Below are 18,725 nucleotides of genomic sequence, written 5' to 3' on the forward strand. Positions count from 1 at the left end.
TTTTGCTTGCTAATAGTGTTTTTCTGATAGATGGGCTTACAATTGATTTTTTACATTGACTTAGTATTTAGCAGGCTTGTTAAACTCTCATTAATTCTGATTTATCATCAACAGATTATGCCTCTTCCCATGCCTTGTGTAATTTAATACGGCTGTGACTAGACAGTGGAGGAAAACATTCTTAAAGCTTCTGATCAAAGTGCATGGCACCCAGTGAGAGAGACAAGCATCCATCATTGTTTTATTAAGACTATGCTCTCAGTGACCCTGTGCCAGGCACGCTCTTAGAAGTAGCCCACTGTGAGCGGTGAAAGGATCTCAGGGAGCAGGACCACAGGAAGGGATGATTCATGAGACTTTTGCAAAACCTAGGCAAGAAAAGAGATATGTGAGGAACGTAGATTTCTTGATATTCCATGCCCTTTCAGGACCACAATCTCCCTACCCTCTGAAATGTTCTTCCCCCTTTCCTATTTTTTCTTACAAAACTAACTTAAATGTCTCTTTCACAGCAAAACTGGCTCTACACCTTCAGAGTAAGTTGCTCTGTCCTTCTTTATTAACTTTATTCTGATCCCCTGTGGATTCCAATGCATTCTAATCCCCTACCACCCACCACGGGATAGCATGGTGTTTCTGTCTATCACCCTCCCACCCTCTAGACTCTTAGATTTTAGGATAGTAATCCCTATACTGATACCGTGCTAGACACGAAATAAGCTCACATAAATCTTGACACGCTGAATACCAAACATATTACATGCATTGATTTCATTTTTACTGTATCTCACTGACATTAAACACTGTGGAGGGTTTTTTGTGGGAGATAAGGGGTTAGAAGTCTTTATTTTTGTATAGGTTACATGAACCCCATGACTATTCAAGACTTACAGGTAGGTGGGTTCTCTCTTTCTCTCTCTCTCTCTCTGTCTCTTTCCTGAGAAAACATTTTTCTAAAATGTAATTTGAAGTGGAAAACATATCAAATATATATTACTTGAAGAAAGAGCAATAGATATTTGATAATGAACCTAGGATATAGTGTACATATGAAAATAACATAATCACTGAAGGCCAAAGCTACTAAAACTTCAGACTTAGAGAAACAGAAATATTATAGTCTTGTTTCAAACCACCACGTCACATTCTTGGTCTCATTTTTAACACGATAGGATATAGGTTAGGAAGAGGTATAAAAGAGAAAAGAACAAGACTGTGATTTCACAACATAATCTTGGTGAAATGTCTTGTCTATAAAATGAGAAGTGGGTTAAACTACATGGTCCCAAAGTCTCTCCCAGCCCTAATGTTCCAGAAATCTAAGCAGAAACCACATTATGCATTTGAGTGAAATACAGGGAAGGAAGGAGGGAAGGAAGGAAGGAAGGAAGGAAGGAAGGAAGGGGAGGGAGGGAGGGAGGGAGGGAAAAGTTCAGAGTTGAATTTTGTAAATGACAATAAATTGCAAGAAAAGAGAGCTCCTTCGTCGCCTTACCTGAAGTCACGCCACCCAGCCTTCCACGTAGCATAAGTATGTAAAATTGCAAGGCAAAATCTCCTCTACCACAAGACAACCTGAAATGATGATTTGGGGTTATTCATATAGAGATTTTGGATTTGACTAAAAAGCTATAAGCCTTGCAATTAGATTCACTTGGACAGTTTGAGCTAAATGATGAGCAAAGCAATTGAAAATAACACTGAGTTCACTCTCCTTGGAAAGACTCCAGTGTAAACAGTCCACTCGACTTTTTTTGGGTTTTGCAGTTTGCAAAAAGGTCTAGTCCTAATTTCAGAGCCATGTAAAGAACTTCCTATCTGGAATTATACAAAGAACATTAGCTTGATCCTAGAGATGTTTTCTATAATCATCTTCCAGAGGGATTAATAAAACCTTTTCACTTAATTGACTATTCAATGAAAACAATTAATTCAGTAACTTCAAAAATTCATTTTAATACATGTAGAACCAAATAATTATTTGGTCTGACTATGATTCACACACTTTTGCCAAGCATATTAATCTTATTTTGAAGATCAATAGACTGGGTTTCAGAATGCCTTAGTGACTTGCAACAAAGAAATAGCACACAGCTTTCTGATGTGCTGATGGATATGGAGTCCGTGTGGTCAGGAAGCACTACACACCACAGTCCACATTCTGGCCAATGTGGTGAAACCCATCTCTACTAAAAAATACAAAAATTAGCCAGGTGTGATGGTGGGCACCTGTAATCCCAACTAATCGGGAGGCTGAGACACGAGAATCACCTGAACCCAGGAGGTGGAGGTTGCAGTGAGCCAAGATCACGCCACTGCACTCTAGCCTGGGAAACAGAGTGAGGTTTCATCTCAAAAAAAAAAAAAAAAAAGAAATCTGGATATCTGAAAACATTCATTCCGATTTTTGTGTCTTTTGCATGCCTGCTTCTCCCACTCTCTACCAAAGACCCTTGAAATTTAAATTTTTGGATTTGAGGGCTAATATGATATTGATTGTGCTTTTGTTTGTCTTAGGGGAAATATTTGGATCTCCAAAACACAGTAAACAAAATCAAAGTGAAAAATCAGATCCTGAACTTATAACAAAAATTATTTGAGAGCTTTGTAGGTTGTTCTGTCTCTCAAATCTTCTCAAACATGTGATTAGCACTAAATTCGTATCACAGTTTTCTTGTTTACGATAAACTCAGGCAACAGTCCATGCTGTAGTGTGTAAAATAAACTCTAACGATGCATTTGGTATATATCCCCCGCTGCTGTATTTGGATGTTAATTTTAAAGTAAAAAAAGAAAAAAAAATGCCATACCTTCTCTAGAACAAACGAACAAAGTGAGTTACATTAACATTATTTACATAAATTGGTGAACTCAGGAGGGGTTTGCAACATTGTACATGTTAAAGAAAAATGTTCTTTCCATATTTTCAAAGAAGACAGTCTTGGTTTTAAACAATGTTTGCTAAAAGCAATGATTGCTATTTTCCATAGAAATAAATCAACCTGTTTTTTTTTTTTTTTTAAATACAGGTATTTGCCCATGAGGGCTGTGCATTGTCATTGAAATGGCATCTGGTGACAAGCCTTAATGATCTCTTCTCTCTCACACTGTCCTTCTCTCTCAGTCCTTTGCAGGATGTCATTAAGAGGGGATTTGTTTGTTTGTTTGTTTTCCGATAGGGGCTGACTCTGTCACCCAGGCTGGAATGTAGTAGTGGCACAATCTCATTCACTGCAGCCTTGCCCTCCCCGGCTCAAGCCATCCTCCCACCTCAGCCTCTAAAGTTGCTGGGACTACAGGCTCGTGCCACCACACCTAGCTAATTTTCTGGGTTTGTTTGTTTTGGTAGAAACGGGTTTTACCATGTTGCCCAGGCTGGTCTCAAACTCATGTGCTCAAGTGATCTGCCTGCCACAGCTTCATAAGTAGCTGAGACTACAGGTGCCTACCACCATGCCTGGCTAATTTTTATATTTTTAATAGAGACGGGGTTTCACCATGATGGCCAGGCTGGTCTTGAATTCCTGGCCTCAAGTGATCCCCTCACCTTGGTCTCCCAAAGTGCTGGGATTACAGGCTTGAGCCACCGTGCCTGGCTATGAGGGATATATATATTTTTTAATCAGTTTCAGATGGATCTCCTCGGGCCCCTTATTTCAGTTTTCTTAATTATCATTGTTATTGAACACTCATGACGTTGAGTGCCTTATGGCTTATTGATCCCCAGTGAGGACCTGCATAACAGTCTATCAGGGATTGCCAGGGCTCAGCGTGGGGTTGACTCCTTGAGAAAAAATGCAGTGCCTTTTGTGGCAAGATAAGACATTGCCATCGTAAGCTCTGGTGGCTTTTAGCATGTGCTTATGAAGGTCTTGCCATTTGCTAAATGATGATGGTGGTCAGGAATATCATGCCATTTTGGTGTTCACAGACAAACTGCCCAACATTTGATTTAAAATCCCATTTCTAACTGGTAACCTCACACAGTGGGACTTAGCTCTCAGGAGCAGCAGCAGCTGTCTAGCCAAGGCTGACTAACTAATATTTTAAAGCCAATAGTTGTCTCTTTGGATCATATCTTCCTTGTTTGAGGGCTCCTTTTTAAAAAACATATGTTTATGTTTGTACATATTTTTTCAAAGTATGTTAAGATCATCTTATTTATATCAGCACAGACTAAAAATGGACTTAAACTTTCATTTGGGAAAATTTCCTGTCATTTGCAGATGTGCGGGCACCGGGTCAAGGTTTCCCAGCCTCTGCCTTTGTGTCCGTGTTATTCTTTTCTGTGGCTGTCTGTAGACGGTTACCATGGCTGTCTACTGCTGCATAACCAACTATTGCAACATTTAGTGCCTTACATCAACCATTTCATTATAGTGAATAACTCTGTGGTTCAGGAAACGGGTCAAGGACCAGCTGGGTGAATCTTCTGTTCCGTGAGAGGTAGACTGGGTTCACCTGGTGATGTTTGCTAGTGGCTGGGCTAGTTTGGGGAGTCTGAGATTGCTCCGGGTACATGCCTGAAGTCAGAGCTTGGAGGGGTGGGACATCCTGTGTTTGCTCTCCACGTGGCTTCTCCATGCGGCCAGCTTGGACTTAGGGTAGTTAGATATCTTAGATGATGACTCAGGGCTCCAGGAGAAAGTGTTTCCAAAGACCGAGGCAGAAGTTGCAGGCTGTTAGAAACCTAGCCTCGTAAGTCACATAGCTTCACTTCCACGGCAATTTATGGGTCAAACAAGTTTCTAAGTTCATCCCAGAATTTGACTGCCATGTCCCAATGGTCAAAAAATTGTCATCATTTCTAATCAACCACACACCTTCCCAGAGATTAAGTAGATTATTTTTTCATTCCTGTTCTCTTCATTGATTTGAAGTTGTTCATTTTCTGGTGCTTCCCTGCACTTCTCAGCCCTTTTGTTGTTGGGTAAGGCCAGGTGACTACTTCTGGCCAGTGTGAATTCTCCACTCTGTGTGTGAATTGGACAATGTGTGTTGAGTTGGAAGATCCACAGTTTCCAAACAGTCAAGGAAGTTGAGCTGATTCAGCACCTAAAGGACTAACAATCCTCCTATAGTGGAATTTATAGGGTCAAGAGATCTTGAACTCTGAACTGAACATGAAAACTCAGGAGGACTTGTGAGCTATCTTCCTTGGGATATATATGGGAACAAAGGGGTATTTGGCAGCCATAAAAATGGGTTGCAACAGTGATGGAAATTTTCACCAAACGTTTTCCATGTACCCCTAGACTGCACTGTGAGTCCCTGCAGGGAAGTTATCCATTGGATGCCATTTCTCAGGCTAAGGTAGAAGAGTGGCTGTGAGCTCCCATGCCTGGCCCTCCCTCTTGGTGTAGAGTGGGGAAGCCATGTCAACATGGCATGTGTGCGCAATCCATCAAAGCCCCCAGGATTGGCTGGGGCACAGCAGGCAGGGCAGCTGCCTTGGGGAATTGCCCAATCTACAGTGGAATTTATGTGAATAATGAATAAAGTGCACATGGAGGCTAGAGATTGCGGATTTGACTGTCACTCAGCCTTACCTCTCCAATACACAATTCTATTTTTATTGTGTTAGAGGCTACTCTTAAAATGGAAACATGCACACAGTTCATATAACAAAGTATAAAGTTAGCCATTGTCTCCACCCTCCTCCCAATAAAATAAAAAAGTGGTTTTGAATTCCAAGCTCTGATCGCCACTTACCCTCACAAGCTTACGTGTTATTGTCACCTAGCATTTTTGTTTCATCTTTATTTATGACCTCAATATTGGCCATTTTTATCATTACTAATATTCTTTAAGACAAATGTCTTTTTTTCAGATTTACCTATAAATTTAGCAAATTTTGCCCCCTTCTTGTTGTAGTACCTGCCTTTGATTTGGGTTTTATTTCCTCCACTGAAGTAAATAGTTTAACCCTTATTTCCAAAAAAAAAAAAAAAAAAAAAAAAAGGAAGGTAAACTTTCTAAAATTTTGTTTTTTGAAATATTTTTATTTTACCTCCTCCTCTGAAAAAAAAAAGTTCAAGTATGTATAGAATTCTAGGTGTCAGCAATTTTCTCTCAGTGTTTTAAATATATTATTTCACTGAATTCTGTTCTCCATACCAGGGGTCAGCAAACATTTTCTGAAACAGAGAGCTTGTTTAAGAATCAACCACATGCAGACCATGTGGTTTCCATCACAGGTACTCAACAATGCTATTGAAGAGTGGAGGCGGCCATAAAGACATGTGCATAAGTGGGCGTATCTGTGCCAATAAAACTGTATTTGCACAGGCAGCCATCCAGACCATGGGTTGTAGTTTGCTGATCCCAGCTCTACAGTTCAAGTTGAGAAGCCTGCTGTGAGTCTAATTGTTTCTTCTATTTTAAAGTAACCTGCTTTAGGTTCGGTTCTTTGTCTTTGGTGATTGATATCTTGGTGCGTTTTAGTTTACAAATGAGTCCTTCTCAGTACTAGTACTTTCTGAATAAGGAACAATATCTTTAATGAATTCTGGAAGAAGGGTAACTCCCACTTCTTCAAACATTATCATCCTCTCTTTTTATTTTCACCTCTGGAACTCATATTAAATGTACATCAAAACTTCTCTCCCAACCAGTATGGTGCTCCTGTTCTGCTTCCTAATTTTTTGTGTTTTTAGTAGAGACAGGGTTTCACCACGTTAGCCAGGATTGTCTCTACCTCCTGACCTCGTGATCTGCCCGCCTTGGCCTCCCAAAGCGCTGGGATTACAGGCGTGAGCCACCGCACCCTGCCCTTCCTCTGACTCTTAGTCATCATTTGCTCTTAACCTTACTGAGCCCCAGTTGCCTCATTTATGAATCAAAATAATAATTCCCATGCTTATCACTCAGTTCAGTTGCAGGGGAAGAAAAGTTATTTTAATTATCTAAAGCAGAAAGGAATTTCATACAGAGAACTGGGTGCTCACAGAATTGTTGGCAGAGCCAGAGTGGATGGCTCCCGTCTTCGCCTCTGGGACTGATGCCCAGAACTGGGGAAACAACCCCTTGGGGGAGCTGCTGCCTTTGGGAAGAACGGTGTTAGCTGTGCTGCAGGATCAGGAAGCCCTGCACTAAAATGCAGCTGTGCTGCACCTGCCGGTCCACATAAGCAAAATCAAACCCTGATGGATGCCCCAGCCCTGCCACTCGGCCTCCCCAAGTGACTGGGTGCTGTTGGTGATAGATCCATAAGGCCATGCTTACCAACAGGTCAACCAGAATGGCAGCCCCCACGTCATCCCTGCCCTCCGGATCTGCATCAGGGCTGCTTGTTGCAATCATAGATCACATTCAGGGCCCTCTGCAGTGTGGCGTAGAAAAGCAGGTTCCAGCTTGCCAGTGCCTGCAAGCAGGATGCAGAGCCAGCCAGTTCATGGTATCCTCCACAGATCTCAAAGGCCAGGCCCGGAATTAACGAAACAACCTGCACAACGTGCTTGGCACCAGGCTTGGCGTGTAGCAATTGCCCTCATGTCTTCTAGTGTCTTGTGTGCTTCAAGACCATCCATTGCCCAGTGCGGCAGAACTCGTGCCATCTCAGGGGTTCCTGAAGCTTCAGCACATGGGGCTCACTCACACTTGCAAACATCAATTTCACCAAAATCTGATTGTTTTTCTAAAAACAACGTGGAGGTGGTGGTTTAGAGATTAAACCCATGGTTCTCCTCCATGGGGCAGCATTACTCGGTCCATCAGACACAAAGATGAACTCAGCAACTATACAGCCACAATGTCAACCCTAAGAATCACCATTGTGTCTAACAGGGGGAAGCATGGCTGTGCCAGCACAGTGGCCTGCATACAGTGAAGAGGGCAGCAATGCCGCTCCTGTGTGACTGGCACACACCCCAGCCAGAGAACTTGGCTAGACTCCTCACCTGGAGTCGTTTCTCCCTCCTGTTGTGTACGAAATGTTGCCCCAAGTACCTCAGTCTGCTAACAACCTATTCTTCATCCTGTTTAATGTGGAATTCTGCAGAAGGCTGGGGGAAAAAGATATAAGCACTCTTGTTTAAGGTATTTGATACAAAAGAAGTGAACTAAACTAAAACGATATAAAACTTAAAATACAATAAAACTTCTCCAGACAACCTTCTCCTGACACTGTGAAGGATATTAACAAATTATTATTAAGTAGGCTACTCAGGCGATGATGCATCCGAGTGTTTTAATGTAGGGGGATGTTAAGTGGACACGAGGGACCAGAAGTGGAAAAGGCTTCTCAACGACACATGACTTGGGGCACTGCCTGTCTCCTCTGCGAGCCACACCAGGGCTCCCTGAGTCGGAGTTGTCACGGGGAGTCCTCTGGTTCCATACTGCGGTGTTCATCTCACTTAATCCCCACAGTGACTCTCAAGGCAGGCCCGAGCTGCTGGCTGACACCTTGATTTGTTGCTGGAGAGAGCTGGAAGTCTGGACATTTTAAGGTGGATCTTATCTGCGGAGGGGCTAATAGCATACATGAGAAGTCTAGTCCCAGAAATCAATTTTATCCCTATTCAAATACTGAATTGATTACAAAAAAAAATGATAAAGATATTCCAGCACTTTCAGAGGCCGAGATGGGTGTGTCACTTGAGGTCAGGAGTCCCAGACCAGCCTGGCCAACATGGTGAAACCTCGCCTCTACTAAAAATACAAAAATTATTCATTCGTGGTGGCCGGTGCCTGTAGTCTCAGCTACTCAGGAAGCTGAGGCAGGAGAATCGCTTGAACCTGGGAGGTGGAGGTTGCAGTGAGCCAAGATCGCACCACTGCACTCCAGTCTGGGTGACAGAGCAAGGCTCTGTCTCAAAAAAACCAAAAAGATAAAAATAAGGTACAAACATATGCTTTGCAAAGATCTATAAAAGTCTTCTGGGCCGGGCGTGGTGGCTCATGCCTGTAATCCTAGCACTTTGGGAGGCCGAGGTGGGCGGATCACGAGGTCAGGAGATCGAGACCATCCTGGCGAACACGGTGAAACCCCGTCTCTACTAAAAATACAAAAATTAGCCGGGCGTGGTGGTGGGCGCCTGTAGTCCCAGCTACTCGGGAGGCTGAGGCAGGAGAATGGCGTGAACTTGGGAAGCGGAGCTTGCAGTGAGCCGAGATTGCGCCACTGCACTCCAGCCTGGGCGACAGAGCGAGACTCCGTCTCAAATAAATAAATAAAATTTTAAAAAGCCTTCTGGACAAATATTCAAGATATTAACATCACAGTCTTTTTATTTTTGAGACAGAGTTTCGTTCTTGCTGCCCAGGCTGGAGTGCAGTAGCGCAATCTCAGCTCACTGCAACCTCCGACTCCTGGGTTCAAGCGATTCTCCTGTCTAAGCCTGCCAAGTAGCTGGTATTACAGGCATGCACCACCATGCCTGGCTAATTTTGTATTTCTTTTCTTTTTTTTCTTTTTTCCTTTTTTCTTTTCTTTTTTTCTTTTTCTTTTTCTTTTTTTTTTTTTTGAGTCGGAGTCTCGCTCTGTTGCCCAGGCAGGAGTGCAGTGGCGCGATCTCGGCTCACTGCAAGCTCCGCCTCCCACGGGGTTTCTCCACGTTGGTCAGGCTGGTCTCAAACTCCCGACCTCAGGCGATCCACCCACCTCGGCCTCTCAAAGTGTTGGGATTACAGGCATGAGCCACTGCGTGTGGCCAGTGTCGCAGTTTTTTAAGGAGTTAGGAGTTTCTGCCCACACGAATCTGGCTGTAGCCTCTTATAACAAACCTGGTGAAACCAGACTCAAGATTACGTCTTCTCGTTCTGGTAAATCTCCTGAATTCAGCCTCCATTCAAATCCAGGATCATCATTGCAAATTTTCTTTGCCAGCAGGAAGTTTTCCCGTCTCCAAAATCAGAGAACCAATGGCAAATGCCAGGCTACTCCGTCCTTCCATCAGCTTCCCGTAAAATATTTAAATCGGAACACATTTGCAACTTTGCTGAGCTTCCTTTCAGCGTGTCCACTGACTCTGCCATTAGTATTGGAGGCCGCACTTGTTATGGTTATAAGGCTTCTACCAGTGGCAGTGCACACGAAGCTCTGCTAAGTGAAGGACCAGCTGCTTCACAAGTCCTGTTGGATGTGTGGTGCAATAAGCCGGGGGAGACATAAAACTTGCCTAAAGTTTTCAGCCTAAGTGTCACTGTGACCTTGACTTCAATTCTAACTAAAAATCTATCTTATTTTTGCCTCACTGTGAAAACTCTCCAATGATAATAATAATAGACTCGTTGAACACATGAAAGTTTCAGACATGAATAGACATGTATCCAAAGAAGATATACAGTTGGCCAATAAGTACATAAAAATGCACTCAACGTCACTTATCACGAATGCAATGCAAATCAAAATCACCATGAGGTCCCATTTCACACCCATTAAAATGACTACTACAAACAAACAACAGCAAAAAAAAAAAAAAAAAACATAAAATAACAAATATTGGCAAATATGTAGAAAAATTGGCACCCTTGTGCATTGCTGGTGGGAATGAAAAATGATGCAGCCACTGTGGAAATAGCATGGAGATTCCTCAAAAAGCTGGACATAGAATTACCATGCGATCCAGCAATCCCACTTTGGGGAAATATCCAAAACAAGTGAAAGCAGGAACTCACACAAATATCTGTACACCATGTCCCCAGGCGCATCATTCACGATAGCTAAAAGATGACTAAACAGTGGAAACAACCCCAATACCCACTGAGGAATGAATGCATAAACAAAATGTAGCCTATCCATACCAAGAAATGTCATTCTACCTTAAAAAAGAAGGAGATTCAGACACATGTTACAACACAGATGAACCTTGAGAACATTATGCTACATGAAATCAACTAGTCACAAACGGACAAATACTTTATGATTGGATTTAGAGGAGGCAGCAAGAGTAGTCAAATTCATAGAGACAGTTGAATGATGGTTTCCAAGAGCTTGGGGAGGGGGAAATGAGGACTTGTGTTTAATGGGTACAGAGTTTCAGTTTTGCAAGACAAAAAGAGCTCTGGAGATGGATGGTGGTGGTGGTCACACAACTAAGTTAATGTACCTAATGCCACTATGCTGCACCCTTAAAAGTGGTAAAGATAGTACATTTTGTATCACGTGTACTTTAGCACAATTTTAAAAATAGTTAAAAAAATTAGCCTGGTGTGGTGGCGGACGCCTGTGGTACCAGCTACTTGGGAAGCTGAGTTGAGAAGACTGTTTGAGCCTGCGAGGCAGAGGCATGATGCTCAGTGGATCATGCAACTTACCACCTTGTTTGTACTCTTAGAACATCCCCTCAAGACAGCTGTTATCAGCCTGTCATGACAGATGAGGAGATGCATCACACAGGCTGATGATCCCAGCGCCCACAGCCGGACACTGGACCCAGCACATCCAGGCGACAGCAGAGATGACACTACCAAGAGCACAGAGGGTGGTGCAGGTGCTCCGACTGGCAATAGCAACTTGCTCCTTAGGAAATGGGCCTCAGACTCCTGTGCCTCCAGCCCTGAGACCTGAAAGGCCCTCCCAACAGGGTTGGAAGCAGGCAGGGAAGCCATTTACCATTTAGAAACTATGAGGCGCAGTTGCAGAAGTTTCCAAGCATCTCATTTCTGCTGTGAAATAGCCATGCAAGAAGGAAAGTGGAGGTGGAGGTTGCAGTGAGCCAAGCCGAGATCATGCTGCTCCAGCCTGGGTGACAGAGCAAGTCTCCGCCTCAAAAAAAAAAAAAAAAAAGAAAGAAAAAGAAGAAGAAGAAGAAGAAGAAAAAAAAGCTGTCTGCATGGTAAATGCTGGCAGTCTGAACCTTGCTCTTTATGTGTCATGCCAGCAGACAGACAGCTGAGCTTCTGCTCAGGTAACTTGATATTTAATGAGTGTATATTTCTCCTCTTTGGCATTTGCCTTAAAGTCCTAACATTAATTACATGGTGTGATTTTATTCACCCAAGAAATGCTAACCGATTAACTACTACGTGCAAGAAAATCCTAAATGGTAAAAATTTTATATCTTATTCTTAAGAAATCTACATCCTCCTAGATTTGAATTTCCATCTTCTCTCTGCATTCTCTTTTAGGTAGACCAGATAGAAGAGACATGTGTAAGGATGGCATCTAAAAGGCAAACCAAAAAGAACAGGTTCTGCACAGCCAACACCCAGTACTTAAAGTTTAAAATGTGAAATTATTCTCTGAGGCCAGGCATGGTAGTTCACACCTGTAATCCCAGCACTTTGGGAGGCCGAGGCAGGAGGATCACTTGAGGTCAGGAGTTGGAGACCAGCTCGGGCAACATGAGGAACCCCTGTGTCTATAAAATAATACAACAACAAAATTAGCCAGGCATGGTGGTGCACACCCGTAGTCCCAGCTACTTGGGAGGCTAAGGTGGGAGGATATCTTGTGCCCAGGAGGCCCAGGCTGCAGTAAGCTGCGATTGCACCACTGTACATCAGCCTGGGTGATGCAGTGAGACTCGATCTCAGAAAAAAAAAAAAAAAAAAAAAAAAGGCTGGGGGCGGTGGCTCACGCCTGTAATCCCAGCACTTTGGGAGGCCGAGAAGGGCGGATCATGAGGTCAGGAGATCGAGACCATCCTGGCTAACACGGTGAAACCCCGTCTCTACTAAAAATACAAAAAATTAGCTGGGCGTGCTGGCGGAAGCCTGTAGTCCCAGCTGCTCAGGAGGCTGAAGCAGGAGAATAGCATGAACCTGGGAGGCGGAGCTTGCAGTGAGCCGAGATCACGTCACTGCAAGCTCCAGCCTGGGCGACAGAGCGAGACTCCATCTCCAAAAAAAAAAAAAAAGAAAGAAAAAGAAAAGGGAAAAGAAAAATTGTTTGCAATTGTTTCCAGCCATTGTAGAGGCTCTTAAGGAGATTTCCCTTTTGAAGTTAATAACAACAACAACAGTAGTAATACACCTGAGGATGGCTAGCAGGGAAGCGTGAAGCATGGTTAACGTCAACACAGGAAAACAATTTCCTCCGTGATCCATCAAAACAAACGAACTTAGAAATAGACACGGTAAGAACCCAGAATAGTGAAAGTATTGGGGTGAGAGCCACACTCTAATGTGGGAATCCCGTGGCTGTAAGGAAGCCTCTTCGGAAGTCTTGCCTTCTGCAAGTAGAACTGGTGGGGGTAAATGTGAAATTGGTGAAGAAGGAGGCGATCTGCCATTTTTGGAAGTCTTTAATTGCAGGCCAGATTCTGAGTAATGATACCCTGTTGCCCTACCAATTCTCAGATATTTTTAACCACAAATTTATTTTTATCACTTTTGTTTTAGCCATTTCAATGGGAGGAAGTCATCTTTTGCGTCCTCTTGTGATCTTCTGTGATATGTTTTGGAGAAAATAGCTTAAGTGCATTTCACACCTATAATTTTATTGCTTGGAAAGGACCCCAGGCCTTGGCAGACCAGGTGGTGAGATCCTGTGCTGACGAGCCCGTGGTCACCCGGGGTCCTGCTTCCGCAGCCAGGCTGACGTGGAAATGACCACAGTCACGTTTCTCCCACATTGAGACACTTGGATTCCTGTTCTATTTTAGGCTCATGGAAGGTTCCAAGGGTGATTGATATTCCCCAGCATGTACATGGGATCTCTTTTCCATCTCTTTCTATGCTACCATTCTATCCATTCTCATGCCCACTCCGCGATTTATTCGTATTTATCAAAGGCAGATTTGCATTGCCGTTTCTAAAATGCCATTTCTTTCAACCTAAGTTACCACTCCCATTGCCTCTGCCACCTTCTGATTGTGGGTTGATTTGTGTGTCTCCATGTTCACTCACATGCCTTATGTCATCAATCCTTAACTGGGGTGGGCTGTCAGTCTCTTTTTTTATTAGTAAAAGTACATGTATGATTATTTCTCTCCTTATTTGATGTATTATTTCAAACTACTAATAGCTTCTGTCTTTATAATGAGCACCTATCAGCTTCTGTCTTTATAATGAGCATTGGAAGTTCAAAGATAAAAAAAAATCTCATGGAGTTTATATTCCACCCTTTCTTTCGGTGCCGTGGCATTTGGTGAAAATAAGCATGGCTCTGTTTCTCCTGTGTGAAGGCTCTCCCTGCTCCCACACAGAAGGCACAGCAAGCAATGTGGCTGAGACAGGCCACCTGCCTGGAAGGGGCATGGCCGCGTCATGGCCTTCCAGGATCCTGGCAAGTCTTGTTTCCCACGTACGGCCTATCATTTCCTTCCCGTCTAGGAACCACTTCCCTTCACAGTCACCTGGAGCGTTACGCAAAACCATCCCACCTTGAATAAGTGTGAGCATCCCAAATGGCTGTAGCCTCCCTTCTCTGGGCATTCCTGGGTCAGCCTGTTGCCCACAAACCCAACAGGAACTCAGTTTTTCTAATCCCTGTACTTTCTTCACCTTCCCAGTGAGCAAGCTTAGATTCCATGATTCACCACCTCCATCACATATCTCTGCTAGCCTTACCTCCCTTGCTGCTGGTCTGTCTTCCTGTCACACCAGCAGACACACACACTGCACCAAACATCTTTGATTTCTGTACTCTGACGCTTCGACATCTGGGGCCCTGCTGACCCTGCAGGGACTGCCCCTCCCAGGGCTAGCTAATTCCAAGACAGGGTAAACAACCTGCCCGTGGGTATGCTTTTCAAATACGAACAAGCCAATCCCAGCCAACACCCCCGACCACGTCCAGTCATGACTGGACTCTCACACTGGGCCACCATCCCCCTTCCCACATCACCCCAGGGCTGGGTACCAGACAACAAGGGAGATTCTCTAGGCCCCAGAGCCCACAGAGATTGTTCTCACAACTCAATCCTAAACCTGCTGACCCTGCCTTGCCTGTTCTTTCTCACTAAAAGTGCAGTAAAGGTTTCCATCCACAGTCCCCACTTGCCATCTGACTCCTGGCTGCCCCAGTGCTTCTTTGTCTGGCCCCCACCAGCATGCAGCATGTCATGCTCCTCCCCTTGGGAACCACAAATCACAAACTATCTTGTCAGTGACAACCATCACCAGATCTGCAGCCTCACCATACCTGAATAATAATAAAGCCTGTAAGGCCAAGGCCAGTGGATCACCTGAGGTCAGGAGCTCCAGACCAGCCTGGCCAACATGGTGAAACACCATCTCTACTAAAATATACAAAAATTAGCCAGGCATGGTGCACGTGCTTGTAGTCCCAGCTACTCGGAAGGCCGAGGCAGGAGAATTGCTTGAATCCAGGAGGTGGAGGTTGCAGTGAGCTGAGATCGAACCACTGCACTCCAGCCTGGGCAACAGGGTGACTCCGCCTCAAATAAATAAATAAATAAATAAATAAATAAATAAATAATAAAGCCTGCATTTTAAAAAGCAGACTGCCACCCCAAGAAAACCAAGTATTTCCTTGCCAGGAACTGGCTTGGGAGCAGCCTGGCGATTCTGAAGAAAACCACCTAATAAGGCTAACTGTGTTCACAATGAATTTACAATGACTAACAGGCTTAACACTCCTGCAAACCCCACTCACTTCCGCCAATGACACTAAGACAAGGGCTATTTCAAATCTTCTGCCTCTTCCATGTCTCCCACCCGAAGGAAATAATGTATACAGTGGTCCATTTCCAAGACAAAGTGCCTTGAATGGGCTTAGGTCAGCAAACTACAGAAGAAAGAGGATATACTAGGCCGCTGCTTGGATAGCAGATGCCTGCTTGTCAGCCTTCCCCTTCTTCCCCTTCTCCTGCACCTTAGTTGCCCTCATCCAAACCAAAGAGGTTTAGTCTAAGATAAAACTTTACTAATCTGCAAGATAGCTCATTTTGTCTGTTCTTACCAGCCTGCCCAGCTACTTAGGTCATAAGTCAAACACTTGAAGAGCCCCTGAGCTAACTAAGATTGCAATGCCTTGTGGGTTGCAACAAAATGCAGCAAGACAGCCCTAAAGAAACACCTAAAGCCTCTACCCAACAATCAATAGATGACATCCAGGAAGATTGTGACCTCATAGTAGTCAGCCTATGAGAAACCTGGGGAGGGACCTGTGTGCTAGGGCATAAATTGCTTGTTGAAACTATGCTGGGTATGCCTCCCCACCAGACACCTGATTTTACAAGACTGTCATTAAAAGTCTCACTTTCGCTAAAGTTTTGGAAGACTTAAATGATGACTAGATCCATTACCTTATTTAATAAGAAGATGAGCATATCTTTTATTTATTTATTTATTTTGAGATGGAGTTTTGCTCTTTCGCCCAGACTGGAGTGCAGTGGCGTGATCTCAGCTCACTGCAGCATCCATCTTCCAGTTTCAAGTGATTCTCCTGCCTCAGCCTCCCAAGTGGCTGGGATTACAGGTGTCCACCATCATGCCCGGCTAAATTTTGTATTTTTAGTAGAGACAGGGTTTTACCATGTAGGCCAGGCTGGTCTTGAACTCCTGAACTTGTGATCCACCTGCCTCAGCCTCCTAAAGTGCTGGGATTACAGGCGTGAGCCACCATGCCTGACCAAAGATGGCCATATCTTAATCATATCATTTCTTCAGCAATTATTATTTAGATTTATTCCACACAAAGAACCTTTCATAATCAAATATTTACCTACCCTAAGGCATGGTTCTGAACAAGAAAGGTAGAGTAAATATTTTATTTTTTTCAAGTCTGTTTCCAGAAGAATGAATTTTCTGCATTGTAAACAAACTTTTAAAGTTTTGTTATAATCCCATCTTTGATGTAGTTTGGTCCATTGCCTTTTGCTCTTAACTGCCTCCTCCGGCCATCAGCCTTGGATGTGGATATCAACAAGCACAGTTCATTCCCTAGCACACCCTCTGACAGCCCAGCTCTTTCCTAGGTCTTGGGAGACTAGCCCAGTCAGTGATCTTCTCTTCCAATGAAAGAGATTTTCATTTTTATACAAGGGTTCATGCTAAGCTCCCTCTCCCCGATGGGTCAACCCAAAGCTGGAGTCTGCAGAAGTATGTGAGGAGTCCATATTCAAACACCTGGGCGGGCCTTTACCTGGAGTAAAACCAGGGTTGTGCAGGAGCTGGCTTGCATAGGCTCACAGGAGGTGACTATGAGTACCTCTCCCAAATTCTGTCTGCAGGGACAGCACTGCGGTAGCTGGAAAACAACCAAGATGGAAGTAATTATACCGTGGAAATTGGCAAACACTACAAATCAGAGCTGTTCCTCCCTGGAGATCTGCTATTAAACATTCACTGCACACTCCTGCAAAACCTCCGCAGGCCACCCCACAGCAGCGTGGGTTTCTACCTACCTCTGATTTTTCTTTCTGTTTTTGGCTCCTGGGAATTTCCATTTGCTCGTTTCAAATTGGCTGTATTTTTACATTTAATGAAATATCAAATTCAGAATGCATTTGTATTGGTAGCAGGAAAGAAGGCCTTCCCAGTGTGCCACGTTGTCAGAGACACCTCTAAGCCACAGCGAGAGGGTCTGGGGGTTGATGGTGTGTGGGTTGGGGAGGGAGTGGCTGAAGAGGGCCGAGAGTGTTCCGGGACTGGGGAATCATCTGTCCGCTGCTCCCTGCACACAAGGGTTTCCATGACGCCCTGACCTAGTGGCCTACATTCGGATAGGTTTTGAAGTTTCAAAAGACAATAATAGTAACCACACAGCATGGAGAAAAGTGCTGGGAAAGGCACCAGAGAGTGCAGAGTCCAGCTCAGGATACACCGGAATCTACCATATGGTAAAGGGAGCTTTGCAATCAGTGAGGAAAAGATAGGTTAGGCTTCAAATCATTATTTTATTAAAACAATTTTTAAAACAAAATATTTAACTCATTCCTTGCAACAGATAAGCTCCAGATAAAATACATTTTAATTTTTAAAAAATTATAAAAGTAAAATAATACAAGCTAATTTAGGTGAATATTTTAATATTATTTTCACAAGCAGCCAAAGTTTAAACACTGACACATCATCAAAGCCAGAAGCTATAAAGAAGAATATCGATGGGGTTTATCTATAACTTTTTAAATATCAATTTTTTTTTCCTCATGGATAAGATTAAGACAAATAGCCAACTGAGTTTAAAGTATCTATAATAGGCCAGGCGCGGTGGCTCATGCCTGTAATCCTAGCACTTTGGGAGGTCAAGACAGGCGGATCATTTGAGGCCAAGAGTTGGAGACCAGCCTGGCCTCCAACATGGGGAAACCCCGTCTCTACTAAAAACATAAAAATTAGCCAGGTATGGTAGTGTGCACCTGTAATCCCAGCTACATGGGAGGGTGAGGACCGAGAATCACGTGAACCTGGGAAGGCAGAGGTTTTATTGAGCCGAGATGGCACTACTGTACTCCAGCCTGGGTGATAGAGCGAGACTCCATCTAAACAAACAAACAAACAAACAAACACCCCTAAAAAACTACAGTATTATATGGATTGTTTTCAACTTTCATTTCAAAATTATTCTAAAGTTTATGAGACAATAGAAAATAAAACTTTGAAAGAGAAAAATGATACAGAACTTGCATCAGTGCACATAAAGTTTATCACGAAGGTACAATTACAAAAGTATTATTCCAGCACAGAAATAGATTGGCACCCAGTAAAACTGCATAAAAGGGCAGATACTGACCCCACTGTATCCAGGGAGTTATATAAGTAATAATTTTGGCTGGTGGGGAAAGGAAGAGTCATGCAATAAATGATGCTCAGCCAATTGGTTAATTCCAAGGAGAAAAGTTAAGCTAGATTTCTCTGTCACAAGAAACACT

The 18,725-nt window shown here is 43.6% G+C and overlaps 1 long non-coding RNA gene across 1 annotated transcript; it reads right to left on the reverse strand.

Moving 5' to 3' along the window:
• Positions 1 to 214: 214 nt before the first annotated feature.
• LOC130540846 (uncharacterized) lies at positions 215 to 17,486 on the reverse strand. The gene is made up of 6 exons (XR_008954849.1): positions 17,259 to 17,486; positions 16,997 to 17,101; positions 7,899 to 8,003; positions 1,496 to 1,575; positions 892 to 953; positions 215 to 368 (listed from the first exon to the last, which is right to left on the reverse strand). It is a non-coding gene; the product is annotated as an uncharacterized LOC130540846 (long non-coding RNA).
• Between the last annotated feature and the right edge of the window lie 1,239 nt (positions 17,487 to 18,725).

Source organism: Pan paniscus, chromosome 16, assembly GCF_029289425.2.
Source record: "Pan paniscus chromosome 16, NHGRI_mPanPan1-v2.0_pri, whole genome shotgun sequence".
NCBI lineage: Eukaryota > Metazoa > Chordata > Mammalia > Primates > Hominidae > Pan > Pan paniscus.